Here is a 25,934-nt window from a genome sequence, read left to right on the forward strand (position 1 = left end):
CTAAACTGCTTTAAAGTGTCATAAAACCCTCCTGTTTTAGCCTGGTCATTCACACCTCAGCTTTGAAAAAGACTAAATAAATAAATAAAGCTGTGGAAAAGTAGGAGTGTAGAGGGTGAGACGAGGGGAGAATGAATATTAAAATATAAGCAGAGAAAAAAGAGAAAAAAAACAACAGAGTTGGGGGAATAAAGAATAAAGTTACTTTTACTTTTTTGTAGGGTGCAAAATTCTGGGCATTTTCAAGGCTGGAAACTTTCCATGGGAATTAATTTGAATAAACTGGGAATTATCCCAGCATAATCTTGGTAAAAACAACCAGATTTAATGCAATTTCAGTTGAATTTCTACCCTGCACATTCTTCAATCCCATGCACACAGCACACTACTTACTGCAGTGCTATTGATGCCACACTACCTACATGCACTGTGCATTCCTCCATAACATGAATAACATGCACATTCATGCAAAAACCGCAATATTTTGAAATGTTATTACAATTTAAAATATTGGTTTTCTATTTTAATATACTTTAAAATATAATTTATTTCTGTAATGCAAAACTGAATTTTCATCAGCCATTATACAGTCGTCAGTGTCGCAGGATCCTTCAGATATCATTCTAATATGTGGATTTATTATCAATGTTGGAAACAGTTGTGCTGCTTAATATATTATTTTATTAATAACCTGTGATACTTTTTTCAGGATTCTTTGATGGGTCACACTTTAGATTAGGGTCCAATTCTCACTATTTATTAACTATTAGCTATGATTTTTGCCTCAATAAATTCATAATTACTGCTTATTAATAGTTAGTAAGGCAGTTGTTAAGTTTAGGTATTATAGGGTAGGAATTGGGAAGGATTAAGGGATGTAGAACATAGTCATCCAGAATGAGGCATTAATATGTGCTTTATAAGTACTAATAAACAGCTAATATCCTAGTAATATACATGCTAATAAGCAACTAGTTAATAGTGAGAATTGGACCCTAAACTAAAGTGTTACCCTTTAATAAACAAAAAGTTAATAATTAACAATTTATTTAAAAATAAAAATCTTTTGTAACAATTTACACTAACATTCAATAGTTTTTTTTTAAAGAAATTAATACTTTTATTCAGCAAGGATGTGTTAGTGATAAAAAGTGATAGTAAAGACTTACATTGTTTTGTTTTTTTTAAATATTGACAAGAATTAGTTAGTTATGTTAATTAGTTATGCTGATGATACTCAGCTCTATATTTCTTCACGCCCTGACAAAACTTACCAATTCACAAAATTAACGGAATGCATAGCTGATATAAAAAACTGGATGACTAGTAATTTCCTACTACTTAATTCTGAAAAAAAAAACAGAGATTCTAATTATTGGACAAAAAACTTCCTCACGTAATAACCTAGAATACTGTCTAACACTTGATGGCTGCTCTGTCAAGTCTTCGACGTCAGTTAGGAACCTGGGTGTGCTCTTTGATACCAATCTTTCATTTGAAAGTCACGTGTCTATTATCTGTAAAACCGCATTTTTCCATCTAAAATACGTCATATGCTCTCATTGACAAATGCGGAACAATTAGTTCATGCGTTCATGACATCAAGGCTAGATTATTGTAATGCTATTATGAGTGGCACTAAATGGTTTAGCTCCGCAGTAGTTGAGCGAGCTCTTAACGCATTATAGTCCTTCACGTCTATTGCGATCTCAAAATTCCGGCCAGTTGATAATACCTAGAATATCAAAATTGACAGCCGGCGGTAGATCCTTTTACTATTTAGCACCAAAACTTTGGAACAGTCTTCCTAACATTGTCCGGGAAGCAGACACACTCTGTCAGTTCAAAGCTAGACTAAAAACACATCTCTTTAACCTAGCATATACACATAACACATTATAGACTTCTATAATTCAATGTTAGGCTGCATAGGTCAGCTGGAACCGGGAACACTTCCCATAAATCCTGATGTACTCGTTACATCATAAGAAGAATGGCGTCTACGCTAATATTAGTCTCTCTGTTTATCCGAGGTTTACCGCAGTCAGCCGTATCCAGATCCGATGAAGGACCTGTACCTGGACATGATGACAACGCAGTCCTGAAGTCTCATCCAGTCTCTCCCTGTTTCCTGAAGTTAGCTGGACCCCGGCCGTATCCAGATCAGATGGTGGACCTGCACCTGGACCCATCCATGATGCATCCCTGAAGTGCCAGCCTCTTCAGCCCTGACTTCTGACCTGTAATGCTGCCTGGATCATAATTATACACTGTTCGCTCGTTGGCCAGAGGAGAACTAGCCCCAGACTGAGCTTGGGTTCTCCCAAGGTTTTTTTCTCCATTCTGTCACCTGATGGAGATTTGGTTCCTTGCCACTGTTGCCTTGGTTTTTGGCTTGCTTAGTTGGGGACATTTAATATTCAACAATATTATTGATCTGCCCAGGGTTCGTACAGATTCTGTAAAATGAAATTCCAGGACTTTCAAGGACTTTTCAAGCACTACTTTTTTGGATTTCAAGGACTTCAATCAGCACTTATCAAACAATATCTTTATTTTATTTTTTTACTCAAATTACATATGATATCTAATGTTTCACGTCATAGAGATCAATCCATTGACCAGCGCTGTCAGGCATGGGAAAATCACCTTAACCATTGAAAGGATATTGAAATAGATTTTTTTCCTATGAAAATATGATTGACCTGAAGAATGAAAGTTGTATTATATACGTATCATATACTTAATATCATGCTCATAGCCATGCGAAATAGCTCTATATCTCAGACGGGCTGCAGCGTTAATTTAGCGTGAAACGATTGTATTTTTTCAACAACAAATTTTTTTTAATTAGGGATGCACCGATACCACTTTTTGCAGAACGAGTCCGATACCCATACTTTCATTTTTGGTACTCGCCAATACCAAGTACCGATACCGATACCTGAATTGTCATTGCATTTGTAATTTTCAAATGTAGTAGATGAGCCAAAAGAATATAAATCATATTAGTTGGCTTAATTTGTTCATCAAATATATATTTATTTCAGTTATTTTCATGCTTAATTAAGCCTGCTAAAATGCATTGTATGAGCTTCTGTTACTGTTACTGTCACTGTTCATTCTATTGCTCTATCATATTTTATCTTTTATTTAATAGCACAGCACATATTTAGAGCTGATTCAGCAGGGCTCAGTGCTGAGGATTGGGTCAGTGGTACAAATGTTTAGATACCAGTGAAATATCAATTATTTAATCCAATTTTTATACAACAAAAACTACCAGCCTAATTAATATGAACTTAAAACATTATTAAAGACAAGCAGTCAGTAACAAAATAAGAACAAATAATCGAATTACAAATAGGACAAATAAATACAATAGAACAAAGAAAGGCTACAAATGAAATAAACAGTGTTTTTAGAGTTTTTCGGGTAGATCAAACAGGTACAGAAATTTGAATAAAGTCATCAAATGTGAAAAAAATGCATGCTCATTACTGTATAAATTAAATATAGATGGATATTTTTGTTTTTAATTATATTTTTATTTTAAGTTGAAAAGGGTAGCCTATTTAGTCAAGAGCAGTGAGTAATTTATTTGTCCTTTGTTTGATTAACATTAAAACACAGCAGCAGGTTTATTAGACTGCTGCTCTTTTAAGACCAAACGCATGGACCCCAATTGAACATGGCGACGTTCACTTGAGATATAACCGACTTTGTTTTCTGGCATACTCATCACGACGGGCGTTTTTACATAAACTTGTGTGAATTCGTCCGTTCAAGCGCAAGACGTGAAAGACAATTCAATTCAATATTCGCGCGCTGTCTATCAAGACGTTGGTTTGAGGGGCACGCGCTTCGGATGTTTGCGTTCATTGAACTTCTTGACCGGCAAACATCCTGTAATAATGTAGGTGTGATGCCCAGTAAATTGTGATCACATTTGTGGTAATCTTTGTAATTTTATAAAGAAATGTTTTTGAACTTTGTTCAGGGGTAATTAACCTGTTTCTACCCTTTATTTGCACTAATATATTTTATATAGAAATCAGGAGTAATTGTGGAGTTTGTCAGCAGGGGGCAGTGTGGCGCTTATTGTGCTTCCGCGGCGTTACGTCAGTTTGTCACCGCTTTGCGGTCTTTCTCTTTCTCTCTGCTGAGCGAGATGAGAAACGGACGCAGACTTTGCCCTGTGTCATTTATTTCTCCTGTTTCAGAGCGAGAGCATATAAGCCGTTTACATGATACCAGCCGGTACCTGTAACAGTTTATTGGGGGCTCGTCCGGGATCACTCCCACCTTGTAGCCGGAAGCTGATCCAGTGATACTGCAACCTCGGACCAAAAGTGACCTGATGCAACCAGCGAGCTGCAGCCAGTGAAAGAAATCAACAAATAACACCGATCCTGTCTACTAATGAAGAGGTTACCGGTAATGAAAAACGAATGATGACTGTGCAGTGCTGAAATCACCACTCGTCAAGAACAGCGTGTGAATTGTAATCCTGGACTTTGGTGACCAAGTGCGTGGAATTGGGAAGCAGTTATGGTGGATAGTGAGAGGAAAAGGTTGGTGTGGGACATCAAAAAGACCCTGCTCACTCTTTCCGTAGATGAACTGTTCCAGATTGCCAAGTCAGTGGGTGCAGTGCCAGGAACGGATGAGTCTCGCGTCAATCCTACAGATGAGGAGGGTTGTTTTGAGTACATTTGCAGTTTCATGTCCAGTGGGCCTTTACTAGAGTTAGAGGATTCTGGGATGGCACATCTATTAAACCTAAGGGAGGTAATCGACAGGTTAGTCAATTGAGGTTAGTCAGGGTCGTACTTCACAAGTTGCAGTAGCAATTGATGTATCGGGCAGTGGGGATGATGTAAGTCATGTTAATGATAATGTTAACCCAACTGATGAAAGTGATGCTACTGATTTTGGGATTGCTAGTGCAACCCACATGACACACTCTACGGCTAGTGACACACATGATACAGAGCTGCAGAAAATGCTTACTAGTTATGAGGAGCTGAGTAAGAAAATTATGCAGTACAAACACACACCCACTCCACAGTCTGTACCTCAGTCATCTGTAAAGATAGGACTCACCACACAGAGTAGTAATGTAGCAGGTACCAGAGGTTCAAGTGAACACTCAACACCATTAACACATGACAAGTTGCTCTCCTTAAGAGAGTTGTCTTACCTTCATCGCAGGGAACTGAAGATCCAGGGGGGTCAGATTGGGGACCAGGGGTCAGATCTCAGCTATAACAGTGTCTGTCGGCAGATGGAAGACGGTTTAAAGGAACAGTTCAGTGATGCAGAGGTTGTAAGAGCCGTCCTCAAAGTCATCAAGCCAGGAACTTTTAAAGACATGTTGATGAATAAGGATGATCTGACTGTAGAAGAGCTAAAAGCCTTCCTTCACTCCCACCTGGGTGAGCAAAGTAACACCGAGCTGTTCCAGGAGCTCATGTGCACCAAACAAAAAGAGAATGAGACACCCCAACAGTTCCTGTACAGAGCCATAGGACTTAGGCAGAAGATCATGCTGTCCTCCAAACATGCTGACACAGATGTCAAGTACAGTGCAAGCACAGTGCAGGATGTGTTTCTCCACACCGTGTATCAGGGCCTAGGTCATAAACATGATGATGTCCGCAGAGAGCTGAAGCCATTGCTTGTGGACACTAGAGTATCGGATGAGGCAATCTTAAAACAGATGAAGAAAGTGATGTGTGATGAAAGTGAAAGGCAGCGAAGGCTGGGTCCCGCCACCCGCCAAAAACTAACAAATGTGCACAGTGCTCAGTCTGAAGTCAACGCTGCACAGTGTCCTAGTGTAAAGGAGAAGGTGCCAAAAACAGATGTGATCCAGCAGTTAACGGAAAAACTTGAACAGCTTACAAGTACGGTTGAGTTCATGAGACAATCAATGCAGACACAGGTGGCAGGACAGTTCAACCACAATGGGAAAGGCAGAGGAGACCACATGAGAGAGAAACCATATGGCTGTGACAAGTGTGTGGAGCAAAATCGTCCCGACTGCCCTCACTGTTTCCTCTGTGGTGAAGAAGGCCACCGGGCAGTGGGCTGTTTAAAAAGACCACCACGTCAGGGAAACTGGAGCCGGTCCCTGCCGAGGGACAAACAGTGACCAGGTCTCAGCAACCGTCCCAACCTGACACTTGTCATACTGATCCACCAAAAGACTCAAACACTCAAACAAAAGACAAAATAACAGAAAAGAGACAGAAACAACCAAACAAGACAACCAATCCATTCACTCATGACTTACCTCACAGCAAAAGGGAATGCCTAGCCAAACTCATTGGAAGGAGAGCTCTCACCCATTGTAACCTAAATGGATAAGCAGTCAGTGATCTGCTAGACACTGGGGCTCAAGTCAATATGATTGATAGAGACTGGAAGAGTAAATATCTACCTGACACTCCTGTTAGACCACTCAGTGACGAAGACGAGTTGCGGGTGTATGCAGTGAACGGTGAAGTCCTCCCGTTTGATGGCTGGGTTGCTCTTACAGTCAATTTGATGGGGAATGAAGACCCTAATCTGTCAATCACTGTGCCTTTTCTTGTCAGCAGTCTCGCTCTGGAGAGACCACTGCTAGGTTTCAACGTGCTGGAAGAGATGATACAAGAACAACCGGAAAAGCTGATTTCAACCCTCGTCATCCTACTCTGTAATGCCTTGTGTATACCAGCAGAGAAGGCAGAGCTAATGGTAAGCTTCATCCAAGCCAGCAAACCCTCTGTGCAGTGCGGGCGCCTACGGACAGGCAGACAGGACATTATCTCAGCAGGTCAGGTAGCCTGGGTCAAGTGCCAACTTCCTCCTCACATGAGTACATCTGACACAGTCTTCGTATTTGAGCCTGATGACAACAATGTGCAAGTGACAGAACTGGACATGGGTGAAGGTCTGTTGGAGGTACAAAATCCAAGAAAACCCTATGTAGCTGTACCCGTGGGTAACAACACTAAACATACAGTAACTCTGCCGAGAAAAACAGCACTTGGTAGCATCCACTGCGTTGAAAAAGTGACCGCCATAGACTCACCTGAAACACCCAAGCCCACAGTGACTGTCAACAGTGCTGTATCAACACCTGTGGATGCCCGTCCATCGTCATGGCAACCTTCCATCGACCTCAGTGAGACCTTGACGAGACACAAAGGGAAAAAGTCAACAAAATGCTGTGTGAAGAAGCCGGAGCTTTCGCACGTGACAGCAACGATATTGGATGTTTACCAAGCCTACAAATGTCGATCACCCTCACAGATGAAATCCCTATACAGAGAGCATACTCAGCAGTCCCGAAGCCACTATTTAAAGAGGTAAAGGAATACGTGCAGGAGTTGCTGATGAAAGGATGGATAGTCAAGTCCAAGTCCCCATATGCTGCCCCAGTTGTCTGTGTTAGGAAGAAAGATGGCAGCCTGCGGCTTTGTATTGATTATCGCCTCCTGAACAAAAAGACTGTACCTGATCGACATCCGGTGCCCAGAATACAAGACCTGACAGATACACTGGGGGGCTATAACTGGTTTAGCATCCTCGACCAGGGAAAAGCTTACCATCAGGGTTTCATCGCTGAGGGTTCACGTCACTTGACTGCCTTCATCACCCCGTGGGGCCTCTACGAATGGGTCCGTATCCCATTCGGACTCTCAAACGCCCCAGCAGCATTCCAATGGAGCATGGAGGAGGTGCTAGGCACACTCAGGGATGAATGCTGCATCCCATATCTGGATGATGTGCTCTGTTATGCCAGAACATTCGATGAGCATGTGGAGGCTCTCCGTAAAGTACTCCAGACTCTTCAACAACACGGAGTAAAACTGAGGCCTGAAAAATGTGAACTGTTCAGACAAGAAGTCAGGTACGTCGGGTGCCTTGTGTCAGCTGATGGTGTCAAGATAGACCCAAGGGACTTTGAAGCAGTCAAAACCTTGACAAGCAAGACACCACAGACAGTTGGTGAGGTAAGGAAACTGACGGGTTTCTTAGGATATTATCGCTCATACATCCAGGATTTTTCCAGGATCGCAAAGCCAATCTATGAATTGCTCCAAATCAAGCCAGGGAAAGCCCAGATTCCAAAATGTGGGAAAACCACCAAACGCCCACAGCTGCCTTCCCGAGAGCCTGTTGACTGGACTCCTCAACATCAGGAAGCCTTAGAGCAACTGGTAGATCTCCTTATAACTCCACCTGTTTTAGCCTATCCTGACTTCAACCTACCTTTCACGCTGCATACAGACGACTCAGACCAGGGCCTGGGGGCTGTCCTCTATCAACGCCAGAATGGAAAGCTGAGAGTCATTGGCTATGGCTCGAGGACTTTGACACCGGCTGAACGTAACTATCACCTGCACAGTGGAAAACTGGAGTTCCTCGCACTGAAATGGGCTGTGTGTGAAAAGTTCCGGGACTACCTGTACTACGCTCCCCATTTCACTGTGTACACAGACAACAACCCCCTGACCTATATCATGAGTACAGCAAAACTCAACGCTGTTGGTCATCGGTGGGTGGGAGAACTATCAGACTTCCGGTTCGACATAAGGTATAGGCCTGGAAAATCAAATGGAGATGCATATGAGGTGGTTTGTACAGAGGAGCTCTCGAACGAGGCAGTACGTGCTACATGGGATGGGAGTCAGGCAGCAGAACGGAAGGGTGTGGCCTGGGTTGCAGCACTTAACATGCGTTCCCCGGATCCTCCGCAACCTCATTGTCACCTGCCAACTATCAGCCATGATGATCTTGTTAAAGCTCAAAGAGAGGATCAAGCAATAGGCAAGATTATTAAATTAAAGGAGTCAAACACAAAACTGACGGATGACATACGCCAAACTGTAAAGTGGAGCCACCCGAAAGCTGTTGCATGAGTGGAGTAAGTTGCACCTTGAAGATGGTCTCCTGTACAGAAGGACGACCCAGCACAAGCAGTTAGTCCTCCTTCTGAAACACAGGTCAATAGCTCTGAAGTACCTACACAATGAGATGGGTCATGTAGGCACAGAAAGAGTACTCCATCTTGCTCGGGAAAGGTTTTACTGGCCCTTTATGGCGAAAGAAATTGAAGACCATGTCACCCGAAGATGTCCCTGTATCAGATCTAAGAAACCCACAACACACACTCGAGCTCCTATGGGCAGTATCACATCTAATTTCCCTTTAAAGCTTGTGTGTATTGATTACTTGCATCTGGAAACCAGTTGTGGAGGATATGAATATATCCTAGTAGTAATTGACCACTTCACTAGATTTGCTCAGGCATACCCCACGAAGAACAAGAGCGGGAAAACAGCTGCTGAGCGCATCTTCAATGATTTCATAACCCGGTTGGGATATCCCTCCAAACTACATCATGACCAGGGTCGTGAATTTGAGAACAAACTGTTCCAATCATTGCAGCATTTATCAGGGGTTGGCCACTCGCGGACATCGCCCTACCACCCACAAGGCAACCCAGCTGAGCGGTTGAAACGCACCATCCTCCAGATGTTAAGAACATTGACCGATAGTGAGAAACTATGGTGGAAGGACCACCTCCCACGTTATACACGCATATAATTGCACCAGACATGAATCCACCGGCTACTCACCGTTTTTCCTCCTCTACGGCCGTCACCCACATCTCCCAGTCGACTTGCTGTTTGGACTGGTTGGAGAAAGGGAACCATACTCACCAAGAGGATTTGCAGAGAAATGGGCTGAAAAGATGACAGAAGCCTACCGCATTGCTAGCGAGAATAGTAGAAAGTCCAGTGCAAGGGGAAAAGTGACGTATGACAAGAAGACAAGAGGGGTGGGACTGCAACCAGGGGACAGAGTTCTGGTCCGTAACCTTAGTGAACGTGGAGGACCAGGGAAACTAAGGGCGTACTGGGAGAAGACTATATACATAGTCGAACGTCAACGTTGTCTGCCCTGAAACTGGAAACAAACAGAAAAGCAGGACACTGCACCGTAATCTCCTGTTGCTGGTGAACGACTTACCGGTTGATGATACTCCATCTGACACCAGACCGATCCCTGAGAAGAAAACACATAACAGACAAAACCAAGACAGAATGACAGACACTCAAATACAAGCAGACACAAGTGAGGATAGTGAAAATTATTCAGATGATGATTCTGGCTCGGGATACTGGTTAAGGAGACCAATCGTAAGGACAGAGGAAAGACCTGCTAACTACCAGGAGCAACGCACCAGGTATCCAGAGATTCGGGGGTCAGGACCGACATCTGTAAGAAGAGAAAGTCATACTGTACCTGAACACTTACAAAATCCTACTGAGACAAGACACAACGGTGATGAAAACCTACCTTTATGCACTGAACCTGTGGAGGAAGAAGAAAACAATGGACACCAAGACTCTGACTCAGAAGTTCGACCGTTGACCCCTCCTGTAGAAAACACTCAGTCAGACGTTAGAAGGTCCGCTCATGAGAGAAGGCCACGCCGTTTCCTCACTTATGAGTCATTAGGTGAAGCATCAGTTCAGGCACACCCCACAGTTAATTCAATGACTGGTTACACAGCACCTTATGTACCTGTCATAGAAGCATCTCTTCACACTACACCTGCGCACTCAATCTTTCCATACATACCGCCTTATTGTATGCCATATCCGTATCCACTCCATTACCCTCAGACACCATACTTACCATATCCTTACCAAGCTCCAGCCACATACATTCCACCTACTTTGCTTGTTCATTGAATAGAGATTTGAGAATCAAAGTTAAGAGTTAAAAGGGTTAAACAGTTTTGAGATAAAGGTTTTTGGAAATGTCAGAAGCCATTTTTTTTTTGTCAGGGAGCGTGTGATGCCCAGTAAATTGTGATCACATTTGTGGTAAACTTTGTAATTTTATAAAGAAATGTTTTTGAACTTTGTTCAGGGGTAATTAACCTGTTTCTACCATTTATTTGCACTAATATATTTTATATAGAAATCAGGAGTAATTGAATTATTTTTTTTTTTAGATATATTAAAAAAGGTTTAGATGTCTGAGTGAAAATGTAATTATCATTAAAATTATTACTGTAATTGCCCTATAGTAAGCTTTATAGCCATTTCTGTCAAGATCATATTTTTAAAACACAGCTGAGCTGTGACGTCAGAAGAGGGAGACGTGCAAAAAAAGTTCTATTCAAGTATGGAGAGTTTTGAGTCTGAGGAGATCCAAAATCCCGCTCAAACCTACGATGGCCCACAGCCATACAATTTTGAGTCTCCCAGGAGTGAGACAGATGAGGAGCCAAACAGAAATTTAAATAATTCCTATCGAAGAAACATAAATATCTGGTGTGAAGAGAACCAGTGGAGAGTTAGTCAGGTGTCTTGGTAAGTATAGGCATAACTTAGAGGTGGAACGGTACATGTATTCGTATTGAACCAAAACGGTACGGGCGTTACGGTTCGGTGCATGAATATACACGGAGAAAACACTGTATAAAAATAAATAAAACTCGCTGCAAATTAATTAATGCAGAACTACTGTTAGATACGCGGGTTATTTAGGGACACCTAATCTGTAGCTCCGCCTTAGCTCTGAAGCTCCGTGGCTATAATGAACAGGCTGCGATGTCAAGATTGCAATGCTGGAATAGAGAAAGAGAGAAAGAGAAAGAGAGAGAGAGAGAGAGAGAGAGAGAGAGAGAGAGAGAGAGAGAGAGAGAGAGAGAGGGGCGCGGGCGCGATCGAACAGTGGAAACATAAAAACATACTCGGGCTGTTTACACCTGGCCACTTCATGCGTTTTCTCAGATGGGATAGCTATCCGATCGTGAAAAGACCAGGTGTAAATGCCCTCCGAAATGCATTCAAGACGGATTTGAATCCGATCGCTCAAGCCACTTCAGGAGGAGATCTGAGACGCATTCCAGACGAAACTGGACAAGAGTAGATGCATCTGGTTGTTGAAACCACATATGTAAATTGTACTCCTCCCAAAAATGCTTAAAAAAATAAACGTGTGAGAGCGTGTGATAGGCTATATGTAATGTTATAGCCAGATATGACGACGCTACTGGAACACGCATCACCGCAGATAAGAAGCTGAGCATCTATTCATTAAGACAACGTGCAAACTAAAGCAAATCAAAGTGAAAGTAAGTCACAGACGCTTAACACACAATCATCATCATTAAAAGTAAAGAAATGAAATGATCTTACCAGGGCTGTTGCCGCTGTCTCTTATTGCGGTCTTTGATTTTGAAATATTAGCTGATGATCAATAAAATGCAGCTCATATCTGTTGCTTTCGGTGATGTGCACTCCATTAAATCTGCATATAGCGTGGGAATTGAAGATCGGATTTAAATCCGTTTCGCAAAAAAACAAACATTTCTGTGACCAGGTGTAAATGGAATCGTTTTGATAAATCAGATAGTTATCCGATCTGAAAAAACGCATGAAGTGGCCAGGCCAGGTGTAAACAGTTCATACAGGACATAATTCAAACTGCAAAGCAGGAGACACACAGACACTCCCAGTCCCAGGCACACACACAGGTACGCGTTCAGACCGGGAAAACAGAGGAAACACTGGGGACAGTCATATAGACATCTGACCGATCTGACAGATAACAGCTGTGGTAGCCTACAACTCAGCTCCTACATTTTTCTCAGCGACCTGGGGAGACGTCTCCCTCTTATGACGTCAAGCGATTCGTTTGGGGGGAGGAGCAGTTTTAAGTGAGTACTGAAAATAACGAACTTTTTCATCTTATATTCTGCCTTTAGGTATTGAAAAACATACAAAACAATACATCAACTTGTAAAACGTGTATTTCCCCTAACTATTTTGTGTTAATCTAAAAAAAAAAAATTACCTGACATACACACTTAAAAGCCACCAGACTACTTTGACAAAAACAGTAATTTTTCATCTTTGTTATTGTGACTTTTGCATTTTAAACGGTTAGGAACTAATAAAACTAACCGACCAAAGCAGTGGTAGACCAGCAACTCTCGTCTTCTGTGAGGTAAAAGTTTTTGTCAATGGAACCTAGTGGCTTTAAAGGGATAGTTCACTTCAAAATGAAAATTCTGTCATCATATACTCACCCTCAAGTTGTTTCAAACCTGTATGAATTTCTCCTGAACACAAAGGAAGATATTTTGAAGAATGTCAGTAACCAAACAGTTAACTGGAGCCATTGACTTCCATAGTATTTTTTTTCCTACTATGCTCAGCTCAGGAGCTGGACCTTCATATTGTTTTTTCTTTTTATTGTTTGCTTATTTGCTGTTGAACATCTATTTTCTTTATCATTTAACCCCTAGACGTAAAATAAATATTTTGTTGAATATAATTTTGGACTCTGATCCCTTTATTTTGTTACTTCCTTGAGCCGGAATGTAACAATAGCATACAATTAAACTGATATTAATTGATCTAAAATACTTTAAGCAGCTGCCTCCATCCACAACAGTACAGCTTCTGTGTCAGTAACTCAATAAAACCCCACTTCAAATATCTGAACTATCCCTTTAATACATAGATACAGAAAGACAAAAATGATGTGGCAGAAGCACCATGTATGGCACATACCTCAACTGCTGGACCCAGTTTGCAGGTACATGATAAGCTGTTTTTTGTCGCGTTCATTTCATCAGGTGGAAAGCACTAATTGCTAATGGGGGTGTTCCCTTTCGTAGTCACTCCGAGTTACGTCGGATGACGACGAATGGGGTTTCGCTTAGAAAGCCTATCACCTTCGAGTATATAAAACGAGCCAATGGCAATGAAATGCCATGGGTCTGCGGAATTTGCATAGCGTAACTCTGCCCCACCCTGGGGGTATATAAGGAAGTGCGCTGGCAACATGCAGATATGTTTTCGCTTCGGAGCCAAGTTGATGTACTTCACTCCACAGCCAATCCTGAGATTCATCACTCCTTCTCTTCGAGACGAGCCTCTCCCCAAGTGTTGGTGTGACAGCGAGTTCCAGCGAGTGCACATTCCCTGCTTATCTGTGCAGTGATTTGCCAGTGTTTGTGTGTTCTCTCCCTGGTCGCTTCAACATTTGAGGAGAAATCTCCTTTCTAAAAGAGCTTGCACGCGGCACGTCTTTTTAAAGATGCCTCGCCCGTGCACTTCTGGTTGCGGTCTATTCATTTCTGACTCTGATGGGCACAATCGCTGTCTTGTGTGTCTGGGTATTGAGCACGCTAAGGCAGCGTTTGTGGATGAGTCATGTTCCCATTGCGGGAACATACCCATCGCACGGTTGCGGTCGAGACTCAATGACCTTCATGGTAGAGTCCCCTCATCCGCACCCCGATCTACGAGCTCCACAAGAGCTGGTACTTCGGCTGGCGGCCAGGGTGACCTGAGGGTTACGGTGTGGAACAAAGCGCCGACTATTCCACGCTCCACACCTCCGTCTAGCACTGTGCAACCCGTGAGTGTTCCGAATGAGCCCGCTGTACAGTCCTCTGACGCGGGTCTCATTCGGTGCTCCAGAGGAAGATGTGATGTCGATCGCTGCATCACAAGGTGGGCAGGAGTCCTTGGGAAGTGACGATTCAGCTGTGCTGCCACCTTCGGGTGTTCCAGCATTGCCCGAGTCTGATCCCGAGATGACGACCATGCTTTCCCGGGCAGCCGCGGCCATCGGTCTTGAGTGGTCCCCGCCACCTGGTCCGGTGCGCTCGCGGCTGGACGATTGGTTTTTGGGCGCGGCCGCTGATCCTCGTCAGCGTCCAACCCCAATGCCTTTCTTCCCGGATGTGCATGAGGAGGTCACGAGGTCCTGGAAGGCACCCTTGTCTTCCCGTGATCGCTCGGCGACCTCCTCCGCCTTGCCTCCTCTCGGTCAGGCGGCTGCCAAAGGGTACACTGGGGTTCCCCAGGTTGAACGCTCTGTGGCCATGCAATTGTGTCCCCAGGGTGCTTCTTCCCGTGGCGACCCTAAGCACCCCTCCAAAGTCTGTAGGTTCTCCTCCACCCTTGTGGTGAAGGCCTATAGAGCTGCGGGGCTGGCGGCCTCCTCACTGCATGCCATGGCAACACTCCAGGTCTACCAGGCCCAGATGTTGCGTGACATGCACGAGGAGAGGACTGACCCAGGGCTCTTTGACGAGCTGCGCGCCGCCACCGACCTTGCTCTCCGAGCAACGAAGGTGACCGCACGCTCCCTGGGTCAGGTGATGTCCACTTGTGTGGTCCAGGAGAGACATCTGTGGCATAACCTGGCCGATATGCGGGAGGCCAAGCGAACCCGTTTCCTCGACACCCCCATATCCCAGGCTGGCCTCTTCGGCGGGGCGGTCGAGGAATTTGCCCAGCAGTTCTCGACCGCCCAGAAGCAGACTGAGGCTCTCAAGCATGTCCTGCCCCGACGGCCCGCTGCTGCCTCCACCCAGCCGTGGGCACAGGTGCCTCAGTTTGCTCGCCGCCGAGGGCGCCCTCCTGCGGCTCCCGCCCCTCCCGCATGGCCCCAGCAGCAGCCTCCATCTGGGTTGCGTCGTGGAGGAAGCCGCAGGAAGGCGCCACAGCCCTCTCCCGCCCAGTGCCCCGCTAAACGCCATGCAAAGCGGCGCTCCTGAGACGGGCTGCTCAGAGATGGCACTGAGTTCTTTTCAGGAGACGGTAGCAGGGCCGCTCCTTCCCCCGGTGGAGGGCCGGGGGAGAATCCTTGGTTTTCCCACTCCCGCTGCTCGTCCCTCGACGGGCAGCACCCTATTGTGGTTAAAGAAAGAATTCACTCTCCCATCTCTGAGCACACAGAGCTCTCGGATGACAGTGCGCGCCGCTCACAAGCCTCGCGTCTCTCATCCCCCTCTGTCGCCAGCCCCCTGCCAGAGCACGCCCCGGTGGGACGCTGGTCCTACCCTGGCCTCCTCTGGCAGGACGTGGTTAATGACCGTGCCCCCGCACCGGGCCGCTATGCCACCCACGCCTGGGCCAGTCATTCTGCTTCGCTGCACCACCGAGGGTACGTCTGTGGTCCGCATGACCCCGCTGGTACAGTTCCTGGAAGCCTGGTTAGAGCTTCCCAGGCTGTCCCGCTGGGTCGCGAGGACGATCAGGCTCGGCTACGCGATTCAGTTCGCGCGGTCTCCTCCCCACTTCAGGGGAGTCCGCTTCACTATGGTCGGTAGCAATGCCCCTGTCATGAGAGCGGAGGTCGCTACCTTACTGGCGAAGGGTGTAATCAAGACTGTCCCTCCAGCCGAAATGAAGTCCGGCTTCTACAGCCCCTACTTCATTGTACCGAAGAAATCCGGTGGATTACGACCGATCCTGGATTTGCGCGTCTTGAACCGCTCCCTTCACAGGATGCCGTTCAAGATGCTCATGGCCAAACGCATTTTCGAATGCATAAGGCCGCAGGATTGGTTTGCAGCGATCGACCTGAAGGGCGCCTACTTCCATGTCTCCATTCTTCCTCGACACAGACCGTTCCTACGGTTTGCTTTCGAGGGGCAGGCATACCAGTACACAGTTCTCCCTTTCGGGCTAGCCCTGTCTCCTCGCGTCTTCACGAAGGTCGTCGAGGCAGCCCTTGTTCCTCTTCGGGAACACGGGGTTCGCATCCTGAACCATCTCGACGACTGGCTGATCCTAGCTCACTCTCGAGACCAGGTTTGCGAACACAGGGACCTAGTGCTCCGGCACCTAGCTCGTCTGGGCCTTTGGGTCAACTGGGAGAAGAGCAAACTCTGCCCCGTACAGAGGATCTCTTTTCTCGGTATGGAAATCGACTCGGTCGCCATGTGCGCACAGCCTACGAGCGAGCGCGCACAGTCACTGCTGACTTGCCTTCGTCAGTTCGAGGGCAGGAGTGCGGTTCAACTGAAACTATTTCAGAGGCTCCTGAGGCTCCTGGATTGCTTCATATGAGACCGCTTCAGCTTTGGCTTCGCGATTGAGTCCCGAGGTGGGCATGGCATCACGGCACGCTCCGAGTTCCAGTGACTCCGACCTGCTGTCAGACCTTCACCCGGTGGTCGAACCTCAGTTTTCTTTGGGCCAGAGTGCCCTTGGAACGAGTTTCCAGGCATGTTGTGGTCTCAACAGATGCCTCCACCACGGGTTGGGGCGCCATGTGCCTGGACAGGACCCCAGCGCCTTTGGCATGTCAATTGCCTCGAGTTGTTGGCTGTGCGTCTTGCCCTGCACCGCTTCCGTGCGTTGCTCAGGGGTCAACACGTACTAGTCCGATCAGACAATACCGCGACTGTAGCGTACATCAACCGCCAAGGTGGTCTGCACTCCCGCCGTATGTCACAACTCGCCCGCCACCTCCTCATATGGAGTCAGAAGCATCTGAGGTCGCTTCGAGCCATTTATATCCCGGGAGACCTGAACCAGGTGGCCGACGAGCTGTCTCGGCTTCGGCCTCTCGCTGGAGAATGGAGACTCCATCCCCAGACGGTTCAGCTGATTGGGGATCAGTTCGGGGATGCACAGGTAGACCTGTTTGCCTCCCACGACTCGTCCCACTGCGACCTGTTTTATTCCCTGACCGAGGGCACGCTCGGCACGGATGCACTGGCGCACTCCTGGCCGCGGGGCCTCCGCAAGTATGCGTTTCACCCAGTGAGCCTTCTTGCGCAGACCTTGCGCAAGATCAGGGAGGACGAGGAGCAGGTCATTTTGGTTGCCCCGTATTGGCCCAACCGCACCTGGTTCCCAGAACTTATACTCCTCGCGACAGCACCTCCCTGGCCAATTCCTCTGAGGAAGGACCTTCTTTCTCAGGGACGGGGCACCTTGTGGCACCCTCGTCCCGATCTTTGGAACCTCCACGTGTGGCTCCTGGACGGGACGAGGTAGGTTTGAGTACCCTACCACCAGCGGTGGTGGCTACCATCACTTCCGCTAGAGCATCGTCCATGAGACATGCCTATGCGTTGAAGTGGAACCTCTTCGTCAACTGGTGTTCTTCTAAACATCAAGAACCCACGAAATGCCCGATCAGTGTCGTGCTTTCCTTCCTGCAAGAAGGGTTGGAGCGTAGGCTGTCTCCCTCCACCCTGAAAGTGTATGTTGCCGCCATTGCCGCACATCACGACGCAGTTGATGGTAAGTCTCTGGGAAAGCACGACCTGATCATCAGGTTCCTGAGAGGAGCGAGGAGACAATCCTCCTCGCCCTCCTCTCGTTCCCTCTTGGGACCTCTCAGTGGTTTAAACTGCCCTGCAGAGTGCTCCCTTTGAGCCTCTGCAATCAGTGGAGCTTAAGTTCCTGTCAATGAAGACAGCGCTCCTGGTTGCATTGGCCTCCATCAAGAGGGTAGGGGACCTGCAGGCATTTTCGGTTGACGAAGCGTGCCTGGAATTCGGGCCGGCTAACTCTCACGTGATCCTGAGACCCCGGCCTGGATATGTGCCCAAGGTTCCTACCACTCCCTTTCGAGACCAGGTAGTGAACCTGCAAGCGCTGCCCTTGGAGGAGGCAGACCCAGCCTTGGCACTGCTCTGTCCAGTACGCGCACTCCGTGCTTACGTCGACAGAACGCAGTGTTTCAGGACCTCAGACCAGCTCTTTGTCTGTTATGGTGGGAAGCTGAAGGGAAAGGCTCTCTCCAAGCAAAGGTTGTCTCACTGGATAGTGGACGCAATTGCTTTGGCTTACCAGCAGCAAGGTCGACAGTGCCCCCTAGGTGTGAAGGCTCACTCCACCCGGAGTGTGGCCTCCTCTTGGGCTCTAGCGCATGGCGCCTCGCTAACAGACATCTGCAGAGCTGCAGGCTGGGCGACACCTAACACATTCGCGAGATTCTACAATCTCCGAGTGGAGCCAGTTTCTTCTCATGTACTCGCTTCAACTAGCCGGTACTAGATTCTGCTCAGGTGTCTTCGCTTGCTCGCCATTCCTCTCCACGGACTGGATACATGCGATATTCTCCTCAGGTGAGCCTAATAAGCCCTGAGTTCCTCCAGCACTGTTGACGTCAACGGCAGAGTTATGCCACCGGCAGCTTTCGCGCTTGGCTAGGTGCTTCCATGTGCATGGTTCCCCCTCTGGGCGACCCCCACATGTGTATTCCACTGTAAACCTCTCTGAGCATGTGTCTTTCCCTTGGCAAGCCACCTTGCCACCCCTGGGGTTGAAATATTCCACCTGCAGCTGGACACCCCAGTGATACTCCATATGCAGCCCCCCGGGGTCATATGTGTATTCCAAGTCCCCCTCTTCAGGTTGGGCATGATTGCATATTTCCACTGAGATATGCTTCCCAGTGTACCTTGGTATTCCTGTGTTAAGTAGGAGTCCTTCGTCTGTGCCAGTCTCACGACAGGGAGCTCAGACGTACGCAGGGCACTGGAAGACAGTCGAGTTGGCGTGATTACACTGGGAACCCCATTCGTCGCCATCCGACGTAACTCGGAGTGACTACGAAAGGGAACGTCCCGTTACGTCTCCCTGCCACTTCCGCTGTACCGCTGGAACGCCTGAGTTCAGTCTTTCGTTCAGCGCACTTCCTTATATACCCCCAGGGTGGGGCGGAGTTACGCTATGCAAATTCCGCAGACCCATGGCATTTCATTGCCATTGGCTCGTTTTATATACTCGAAGGTGATAGGCTTTCTAAGCGAAACCCTATTCGTCGTCATCCGACGTAACGTCTCCGTTCCCTACTCAGGGAACGAGGGTTACATACGTAACCGAGACGTTTTCAGAGCACCCCTGTTTCACAGGTAACAGTCTGTCTCCAGAACACCCCCCTTGTTTTCACTTTTGGATTAGCCCAACCCACTGGAGAAGAGACAGATTGAAGAAAGTAGGCTACTAGAAGGTTTGCTGAATACTATTTATTTAATTGTCAGAGCGTTTAATTTATAGTCAGTCCTCTTCTATCATGCCAACAAAGACGTCGACAGCGTGGCAGCATTTCTTTAAAAATAGTAAACAGGGAAAAAGTCGAATGCAAATTTATATTTGATTATATAAATTTATACACGCGCAGGTGCACGTGATGCAACGCTGTCAGAAATTTCAGGACTTCAGTCGACCAAGATTTTCTTTTGTTGATTACAGCCCTACTGTTTTGTCTGTCTGTCTTCTTGTTAGTTTCTTGTGAGTAGGCTAACATACATTCTTCTGTGCTTTTTAAATGCTGTATGCAGTCTTCCAGAACACAGCTGCCTGTGGATGACCGTTCTGTCTGTCTGGTAAGTTATATTCACTAATAACAGAAGTATACTATTAAGTGGGACCAGGGAACTTCTGCAAATAGAAATCTGAGATAAATAGGAAGATAACAAAATTATTTTAGTTGTCCCCTTTGAACCCTAACACGACTATTTCATAACAAGCTTTTGGTAATATGACCCAATGTGATACCAAAATATGTTCTTAGGATATTCCGCAGGCAATCGGGGACCGCTGCAACAAGGTCACAGCAGCTAAATATACAAACGATCTGACGCATGGTCTGTACACCACTGCATTCATGGCATCTCACAGTGTGACTGGGCTTGGGTCATCATGCAAGGGGGAGACACTTAAGAAATTAAGGTAACCAGGTATTTTGCAAAGCAGGTGTGGGTATGTGTTGCCCTTACTGTTACTCTTTCACTATCAATAGTTTGTCATTGTATCTGTAATATCTGTGTCTGTATATGTACCTGTTTGTACTTTATGTCTATGTATCTATCTGTAACGTGTCTGTTCTCCTTTCCTTTCCTTCTTTTCTCTCTTTAGGTGAAGTTAAATCTGTCTTCCCAGAAAAGTCGGATGCTGAAATTAAGGGATTCATTCGCCAGAAGTTGTCAAATCCGGCCAAGATCATAAAAAGACAATCATGCTAAATCTATGGAAAAAATAAAATAAAATGGGAAAAACATTTTGGCGTTGCGTTGCCGTGCCGTTGGCGGAGCAACATATATTCACTTATGTGCTGATTTCCAGCAAAAGACAGACATCTGATCCAGTTGTACTTACATGAATAGGGTCTTTTATCACTGGGAACGCTCCACGTTTTAATAGCAAACGATCTGCAAATCCAGCGTCGACCTGGGCCTTGTTAATAAAACGTTCGTCACTGAAATGACCACACACAACCGCACTTGCAACACTCCTCCCAATACCGGAAAAACAAACTGCATCCACTGTTCCTGTAACGCTGGGTTCTTTCGGAAGCTGAACACGGTAAGCTTTCCCTCACATCCAAAAACACACTTTGAAGAGAAATTCTTGAACAAATCCTATGCAGTGCTGCCGATGATTTCCTGTTGAAGCGCCTTGATGTGCGCGGTCTCGCTCTCCTCTGGTCGAAGTGTGCGCGGGCGAGCTTTTCCGAGAGAAATGCTCATATAAGGAGTTCCACTCTGGTCTACGTCATTAGATCCACGATCGAAAAAAAACCAGGCGAAACTTGTACCAACCCGGAAGTAAGATTTTCGGCACATAAAATCTCCGTTATTCATCCAAAATATTTTTTTAAAACTTTGGCCATGTTTAGCATGAGAATCCATCTCTTTAACACTGTAAACAACTCTGAATACATGAAACACCATTGTACCCCCCCCTTTAATAATTCAAACACTTTTCAAGCACCTCTTCAAAAATATGGCTGTTTTCAAGGGTTTTCCAGGACTTAAATTTCAATAAGTCAAATTCAATACTTCAAGCACTTTAAGCACCTTGTACAAACATTGTCTGCCTTACTTAGGGTGGACGATGACGCAGTTTTCTGCTAGAAACAAACTTTGTTGTATTATTTTCATGTTATCAATGTGAAGCTGCTTTTATACAATCTGTATTGTAAAAAGCGCTATATAAATAAAGGTGACTTGACTTGCTTGACTTGTTTTTGATAGTATTATAATGATTGATTTTGAATAAATTATGTTCATTTGAACTTTTTATTCATCAGTAAATTCCTGAAAAAAGTACCACAGGTTCCAAAAAATTAAGCACAATAAGCAGCACAATGTTTTCAACATTGATTACTGAGTATCGAATCAGCATTAGAATGATTTCTGAAGGATCATGTGAATCTGAAATAACACATGCACAACAATTTCTGCTATAAAAATACATTTTACATTTTTAATAAATATAATTAATTGGAAAATCTATCAATATGCACAAAACAATTACTAACATGTCCGCTTACGACAAAACAAAATGTTTGTATGACACAGTTTATTTTCCAAAATTTCCAATTAATTCCCATAAATTCTCATACATTTCCGTAAATTCCTGTTATGTTTCCAACTTGTAATATATCCAAAATTCCCCAGATTAAGTTGCCATGGAAATTTTCCACCCCTCTGCAACCCTACTTTTTTGCCCATTATTTTTTGAATTTTTGGTCTACATTATTGTCTTCTGTATATCAGAATAATCCATCTTGTCATCGCATTCATGATCAAACGTACCGCTGTATCAGTGTCGTTATTTGCACATATATATTTCAGTTAAAGACATGATGAAATATGTGCACATACATAGTGCTGGTTCATGTTTGGAGAAGGAGAGTATCTGAAATATGTCACTCGAAACACGCTTGCTCTGGTCCGGAAATGAACTGTGATCTGCATTGCCAGTATTGTTAAAATCATCAAGACTTTCTGTGCATATGCCGCTCTCATGTGCGCACACAAATTAAATATTCTAAGAGTCTTATTTTCCATGTGTTGGTAGCCAAACTCCTGAACTGACCTCTAATGCAAACACCACTTTTGTGTTACTGTACTGAGGAAACATACACTTACTTTGCATGTCCATATGCAAAGCTGAACCAGCAGAGATGAACGAACAGACTAGTGCCGAACCAGTCTTGTCACATTTGAATTTTCTGCTGTAATGTGATCTCATGTGTAAAACAGCGCAGTGATTGGATTAAATGAGCCTATTCTCATAAATAATATGTAGAAACTAATGATGTAGACATGTACTCTCCAGCCACAGCAGCCAATCACCACACCAAATTAATGCATATACCTCACTTGTTGTGACGTTTCAACTTTGATTTTTAAACCGGAAGAATGAAATAGCTCAGAAAAACAGAGAAAATAAAAACCACTTTTCCCTTAATAATAAACATTATGAGTGTTATTGTTATTTTCATTGACATGAACTACATATCTGTTAACATCTCAAAAAAAATTGTTTAAATGCCTTTTTTTCCACATCAATTTTCACTCCATACACCAGGCATCCTCATATCCTCGCTATATCCTCTAATATTTGTATCTAGGGCCAAATGTTCTAGGGCCATTCATGCCCTTAAAGGAACACTCCACCGTTTTTTCATATTAAACTATGTTATTCCCTTAACTAAGACGAGTTGATACATATCTCTCTCGTCTCAGTGCGTGCACTCAATCGCTCTGGCGCGCGGCGACACTTTGATAGCACTTAGCTTAGCCCAGTTCATTCATTAGGGACCAAACAGAGATGAAGTTAGAAGCGACCAAACACCTCCACGTTTTCCCTATTTAAATACAGTTACACGAGTAGTTACATGAGTATGGTGACACAAAATAAAACGTGGCGCTTTTCTAAGCGGGTAAAAAGGATAACTATAATGTATGGCGGAATAGCACTTGGGAGCACTTCGACTCGGCGCAGTAATATCATCACTCCTGAAAAATCCTCTCCCCCTCTCCCTCTCACTTCTGTCATTAGAACCAACGTGACTTTTTACTGCGCTGAGTCGAAGTGCTCCCAAGTGCTATTCCGACATACATTATAGTTATCCTTTTTACCCACTTAGAAAAGCACCAGATTTGAGAGCGATTGATTGCACGCACTGAGACAAGAGAGGTATGTATCAACTCGTCTTAGTTAAGGGAATAACATAATTTAATATGAAAAAAACGGTGGAGACGGTGGAGAAAAACGGTGCTTTAACCTTTAAAGCATTGCTTGGTGGCAAATAAACACTCTTATTTAAAGGGGTCATATAATGGTACATGCACTTTTACAAGTTGATTGTACTGAAATGTGTGTTGGCAGTGCCTGTACACAACCATCATAAAATGATAAAAATCCATCCAGTGTTTTTTTTTTAATCTTCTTATATGTTTCCCCCTCTCCTGAATCAAGCTGTTTGATTTTGTGACGTCACAAAATCGACGCCCCTCCCACAATGGTTGATTGACAGCAGCGTTTCAACACAGACCCGCCCTCGCGCCGTCGTGAGCGAGCTGTCAATCATAGCCCGCGCCGACCGGCGCGTTCATTACTGATAGATAGCTGGAGCACTGAGTAGAATGGCGTCTAAGCGATTGTGGTGTTCTTGGGTGTAATAAGGAATACAGCAGTCATTTTGATGTTCCTAAATCCGAACCACTGAAGACGCAGTGGCTGAGTTTGTTTTCGAAGGGAATTCCCCACGATCAACGTCAATGCTTTCATGTTTGCGCGAATCATTTCACCAGGCTGTTTTACAAATGAGGGTCGGTATAAAGCTGGTTTTACTAAGAAGCTGCTCCTGAAAAAAGGATCTGTACCAACTATTCGTGTTCCTGTACCCCCAGAAGAAGTGAGTGAGTGTAACGTTTTATTAACCTTTATATTAATCTTTGCAAATCGCTTGCTGCACGCTTCACGATGAATGTGGCTATTTTTACACTCAGGGTACATTATGGCTTGTTTTCTATGTACGACGTTCTCAATATAATTCATAATCCCATGTTTATAATAAACAACGCGTTATGGATATGGTGTTATTGTGTTAGAAACGGTGCACACACAGAACAGAGGGGCGGGGTGAGCAAAGCTCATTATCATTTAAAGAGATACTCCACCGTTTTTTCATATTAAACTATGTTATTCCCTTAACTAAGACGAGTTGATACATACCTCTCTCGTCTCAGTGCGTGCACTAAATCGCTCTGTCTTGTGGCGAAACTTTGTTAGCACTTAGCTTAGCCCAGTTCATTCAATATGGGCCAAGCAGAGAAGCTACCAAACACCTCCACGTTTTCCCTATTTAAATACATTTACTCGCGTAGTGTAACTCGACCTATGACGGTGACACAAAACAAAACAGTGCGCTTTTCTAAGCGTGTAAAATGGATAACTATATTGTATGGCGGAATACCATAGCAAGTGCTTGGAAGCACTTCGACTTCGGCGCAGTAATATCTTCACTAGAGGGAGCGGGGGCCGGTGAAAGGATTTTTCACGAGTGAAGATATTACTGCGCCAAGTCGAAGTGCTTCCAAGCACTTGCTATGGTATTCCGCCATACAATATAGTTATCCATTTTACACGCTTAGAAAAGCGCAACGTTTTGTTTTGTGTCACCGTCCTAGGTCGAGTTACACTACGCGAGTAACTGTATTTAAATAGGGAAAACGTGGAGGTGTTTGGTAGCTTCTCTGCTTGGCCCATATTGAATGAACTGGGCTAAGCTAAGTGCTAACAAAGTTTCGCCGCAAGACAGAGCGATTTAGTGCACGCACTGAGACGAGAGGGGTATGTGTCAACTCGTCTTAGTTAAGGGAATAACATAGTTTAATATGAAAAAACGGTGGAGTATCCCTTTAAAGACCCATGCACTTAAACGGCGTGCTGAAAACAGAGCTGTTTTTGACCAGGGAAAATGAGTGTTTTCTTACAATACTAATGAGAATTTTTAATTAAAGTATATTACAAACTTTTAATTTAGACCCTAAAGAATCATATTAGCTTGTACAAAAATGACATTATATGACCCCTTTAAAAATAAAAATACATAAAATTACCACTATAACCAGTAGTTGACAGAGGAGCACTTTGTGAGTTATTAGCCATTTCCACTTCCTAATATTTTTTTTTTTTTCACAGGTTTTGCTTTTGAATTTATATTTAGACATTAAGAAAACACAATTATAAAATATCAAATCATCAAGAAATACATTTTTGTCCAAGTTTGACTCTTTTGGTACTGAAGTATGAAGTAGGAAAAGTCACAAAATCTCATGAAAAACAAAACGT

At 44.8% G+C, this 25,934-nt stretch overlaps 1 protein-coding gene across 7 annotated transcripts in view; it reads right to left on the bottom strand.

Annotated features, from left to right (window-relative positions):
* The window catches only part of def8 (differentially expressed in FDCP 8 homolog), a 143,936-nt gene that overhangs the window by 84,402 nt on the left and 33,600 nt on the right, over nucleotides 1–25,934 (bottom strand). The gene's annotated exons all lie outside the window — the stretch shown is intronic.

Source organism: Scardinius erythrophthalmus (genome assembly GCF_964197995.2).
Source record: "Scardinius erythrophthalmus genome assembly, chromosome: 8".
NCBI classification, from domain to species: domain Eukaryota; kingdom Metazoa; phylum Chordata; class Actinopteri; order Cypriniformes; family Leuciscidae; genus Scardinius; species Scardinius erythrophthalmus.